The sequence below is a fragment of the Mus pahari genome, chromosome 1, assembly GCF_900095145.1.
Source record: "Mus pahari chromosome 1, PAHARI_EIJ_v1.1, whole genome shotgun sequence".
NCBI lineage: Eukaryota > Metazoa > Chordata > Mammalia > Rodentia > Muridae > Mus > Mus pahari.
This window is the reverse complement of record NC_034590.1, coordinates 127,742,920-127,747,802: the sequence shown is the minus strand read 5'-3', so window position 1 is coordinate 127,747,802 and position 4,883 is coordinate 127,742,920. Positions and strand designations below refer to the sequence as shown.

The window sequence follows — 4,883 nt, the reverse complement described above, 5'->3', positions numbered from 1 at the left end:
TGGCACATGTGCCCCTGTGGCATGGTGGAGTGTCTTTTGGGTACATTCTCAAGACCAGTAGAGCTGGGTCTTCAGGTAGATCTATTTCCAATTTTTCGAGGAATCTCCAGATTGATTTCCAGAGTGGTTGTACCAGTTTGCAATCCCACCAGCAATGGAGGAGTGTTATTCTTTCTCCACATCCTTGCCAACATGTGCTGTCACTTAAGGTTTTGATCTTAGCCATTCTGATTGGTGTAAGATAAAATCTCAGGGTCATTTTGGTTTGCATTTCCCTATCACTAAGGACTTTAAACATTTCTTTAAGTGCTTCTCAGTCATTCTGTTGTGAACCCTCTGTTTAGTTCTATATCCCATTTTTTGATTTGGGTTGTTTGGGTCTTTTTTGGTAGTGAGCTTCTTGAGTTCTTTATATATTTTGGATATAGCCTTATATCAGATGTGGGGTTAGTGAAGATTTTTTTTCCAGTCTGTAGGTTGCAGATTTGTCCTATTGACAATGTCCTTTGCCTTACAGAAATTTTCTACTTTTAGGAGGTCCCATTTATCAATTCTTGATCTTAGAGCATGAGCCATTGGAGTTCTGTTTAGGAAATTTCTCTCTGTTTCTGTCTCGGTCTCGGTCTCTGTCCCTCTCTGTATCTCTGTCTCTCTCTGTGCCTGTGTCTCTCTCTCTGTTACATGATAATGGGGACATTCACATGCCGTGGTGTGTGTGGAGTCAATGAAGTCAACAGACATCCTTGTAGAATCTATTCTTTCTTTCTACCTTTAAGTGCGTTCTGTGGATTGAACTCTGGTTGTCAGGTTTGCGTGGCAAATGCCTTTTCTTGCTAAGCTATTTGCCAAGCACCTATTGAATATATTTAGTATGCCTTTATACTAACATTCTTCTCATTCTCGCCGTATGATTCATAAGGTTTGTGTTTGAGTAGTGTTCCAAAGAACTCACACAGTCTCTATGTATTTTCTGATTGTCTTAATTGATGTCTGAATACTCGAATTCACTTATCTTGTCTTTCATCCTTGGTGTATTCTTTTACTTGATGCATTTTATGGGTGAAACTTTCTCCTGAGCTACTTTTTATTTGACTTATGAATTTTTTTGTGTCTAAAGTTTCTAAATTTTGACTTTTTCACTATTTATCTTGATTGAATTTGCTTCATATCTATTGACTTTCTTATTTCTTTCTTTTTCTTTTTTTCTTCTAAAGAGGATGAATGTTTTATTTGTTTCTCAGCGTTGAATAGCCAGTGCTTCATGGTGGGAAAACAACAGCCAACACAGCACATAGTGAAACAAAGACAGTACCCTCCTGCCTCTGACGCTGTACATCACTTCCCTGCATTCCCATGACAAGACACTAAGTCTCTGACCTAAATCCAGTGGTGGATATGGGCAAGTAACAAAATTATCTAAGATACACCACTGTTATCTTGAATTATGAAAGTCTTATAACCAGTAGGTAGGGTCTCACCATGTAGCTGTGGTTGGTCTAGAACTTGTTGTGTAGACCGACCTTGAACTGCCTGTTGAGTGCTGGAATTAGAAGGTGGTCTGTCACCAAACCCAGCCTCATAACCACATGTCACTGCAGATGATCTTAAGAATTCTAAACACCAGGGCTTAACCTCTAGTCTAAACACTTAGTATGGCGATTATCAAAAATCTGTACACTGTGTTTATCTGAATCCTTTAGGAAGTTGGGGGTGGCTCTTAAGTAGCACTGTCAAGAACAGTTTCTTTCCATCAGTATTGCTAAAAGTTACTTCAAGTCCTCTATTCTCCACTAGTTTAAGACAAGCAGGCTGGAGCAGGTCACATCCAGTTTGATCTGGAGTGGAGGGGTGCCATGGTCACTCCTCGATGGACTTCACATATTTCTCATATGCTTCTTCACTCATCAATTCATTCAGCTCTGAAGGGTCACTCAGTGACATCTTGATCAGCCAACCATCTTCATAACAGGATTTGTTGATGAGCCCTGGGTTTTCGGCAAGTGCTTCACTGACTTCAGTTACCTCTCCTGACAGAGGAGAGGAGAGTTCACTGGCCACCTTCACACTCTCCAAAGTGCCAAACTCCTCTTGTTTTTTAAGTTTTGTCCCAACTTCAGGCAGACTACCATAAACAACATCTCCCAACGCTTCCTGTGCAAAATCGCTGATTCCCACCGTTCCAATCCCTTCCTCTGTTGTTATCCATTCATGTTTCTCTGTGAATTTACAGCAAAGCAGATCCGGTGCACAGTGAGCAGACGACGTTGGCGCTCGGCGCCCAGGGCCCCGGCGAGCAGAAGGCCTGGGCAGTGCGCAGGCTGTAGGCCACAACCCGCAAGCTCCTCGACACTTGCAGCGACATTATCAGAGGTCCGGGCGATAACTGTGCTTCACCTCTGCCACCTGACTTTCTTATTTCTTATTGAGCTGTTTATTTATCTTTTCTTTGGATTCATCTAGAATTTTTATTTGAATGTTATTTCATTAAACATTCCTATAATCACTCTTTTCAATTCTGTGTCTCAGCAGGATTTCATTTAATCCCCTCTTGCTGGGAGCCATGACTGGGGTACTGGGTATTTTGGTTGGAGGGTACGTACTTGCTTCATGTCTCATGTTCCCCAGTACTGAATAGACATTTGCATACATGGGGTTGTTTTGTTGGTTGAATTATTTCTTTTTTAAATCAGCTGTATTATCATTTCAAAAATTTCCAAATTCAAAAGAGACTAAATTGTGGGGGATTGGAAGTAAGTAGTTTAGATGTTAATACATCAGTCTCTGTGTTCAAGGAGTAGAACGTTAGCTGCAGAAACAACCACAACCACCCCTTGGCTCCCTACACCAATATAATAGTAGCCAGTCATAAACAGAGGTCTATTTAACTTCAGTAACGAGTAAAAGACCATTACGTCAGCACAGTCTTGTGAATACTTGGTCACTAGTCACTAAGATTAACAGTGCAGGGAACAGAGACGGGTTAGGATTAGCACAGTTGAGAAAAAAAAATCTGGTAGGATTTGGGGAGCTGTTAGGGACCATGGAGTCTAGGGGTTATTAAAGTCCTGAAGGTTATGGTTAGGAAGTGAAAGGAGGGGCATTTGGGGAAGAGAAAAAGGAACAGAGCTAGGAAGGAGAGTAAGTGTAAGTGTGTAGAGGCAGAAGGGTAAAGCACACTGTAGTCGACGGGCAGAGGTGTTTACACAGCGATCGTGCAATATAACGGAGCAATAGATGAGTCAAAGCAATATTGTTGCAGGGTAGTTCTACAAAAGCGAAGATGAAAAAAAGAAAAAAAATACATTAAAAATTAAAAATAATAAAGACTAACAATAACAACTAAACGTCAAAGTGTAATAACAATACATTAGTTTAAAAGAAAACCTATATCACAGCAGTCAGTATTTCTTCCCTGATGGGCCGGATTTTGAGTTCTTTTTCCCCAGTGATATTTCATATAGCGAACTGTTCTGTTGGGGGAGGTGCGGTTTGCAATTCTGGTTTAAAACTATTGAGCTAGGGGAGAATGTATTGTTCCAGTGGGGTTTCGGCCAGTACCTATGCTATGGGGTTGAGTTTCTGGAGTAGTTCAGCTGAGGTGAATATGGGTCTCAGTTCCCTCCTTGACTCTTCCTTGTTAGGCAGTGTGTGTGTGTGTGTGTGTGTGTGTGTGTGTGTGTGTCAGAGGGGGCATGGTAAGGCATCAGAGGGAACTCCTGTGTGTGTGTGTGTGTGTGTGTGTGTGTGTGTGTCCCAGAGAGGGCATGATAAGGCATCATACGAACCCCTGACATGCTGTTTCTGACTTTATCAACAGCCCTGGCAAGGAGCTAGTCATACCATAGCCACTTTGCTTTTTTTCCATATAGCTATTTAGGAATGCTATTTATGATGTCAGTGTACAGAAATATAGCATAGGATATATCAGGGACCACTCAGAATGGGGCCTGCTCCAACCTCAGTGTCACACCTTAGTTCTTTTTTAATAATGTAAGTTATTTTTAAAACAAATTTACATTTTCTATTTACTCTGTCTCTCTGTTTCTGTCTCTGTCTTAGTGTACAGGCTACCGGTTCTGCGGACTCCAGGATCTACTGTTAGTTTTCCACCCAGGGTGTTCCGTGGTCCTGGAATATGAGGAAGGGAGAGTGTGAACCTCCTGACCTCAGCAAACCCCTTTATTCTGCTTTAAAGTCTTCTGCCGCCAGTATCATTGCCTATTATGTATCGAAATGTGGTCTGAGCCAGGTGCTCTGCATGCTTCTGGAGAGCAGAGATAGCTGGAGCTGGCCGTCTAGACAGGGTAGCTGAGTCGGTGAATGCCAGGTTCATTAAGAGACGATACCTAGGCGTGTACCCTCTGGAGCGGCCAGGGCTTTAGCAGGAAAGTTTCTTCCAAGTCCATTGAGAGTGGGGCGACACCGAGTTCTATACAGGTAGCCCTGTCTTGGTACTTTGAAGACACTGTCATCCTGTTGTAGTGATATAACTGAGGCGTTCACGGAGCCCCTGAAGCGTCATAGTCTCTACATTGAGTTTCACATCAGATGCCGGTTCCAGAGGCTGATATACCCCATGACTCACCCAAGCTACCAAAGCCAGAGTTATCCTGTTTTTAGGAGGCTGTTCCCAGACACTGAAAGTGGGGCTGCCTCTTCTATACACGTTACTGTCCGAGCCAGGCCCCCAGTCATCCTGCTCCCTACAGTTGTCTCCTAGGCTGTGTATCATTCTGCAGCTCTGGTGTGCTGAATTCTGGTATCCGGTATGTGGAATTCTGGCTCCTGGCTTTGTGAATGTTACCCACTGTTCGGCCTCTAGGACAGACAGCAGAGCTTTAAAGTGGTTGGTCACAGGACTGTGCCTAGCCACAGCTCCTGGA

At 42.9% G+C, this 4,883-nt stretch overlaps 1 pseudogene across 1 annotated transcript; it reads right to left on the bottom strand.

Moving 5' to 3' along the window:
• Window positions 1–1,824: 1,824 nt before the first annotated feature.
• LOC110338258 lies at window positions 1,825–2,362 on the bottom strand (annotated as a pseudogene). The gene has a single exon (XR_002381292.1). The product of XR_002381292.1 is annotated as a glycine cleavage system H protein, mitochondrial pseudogene (transcript).
• Between the last annotated feature and the right edge of the window lie 2,521 nt (window positions 2,363–4,883).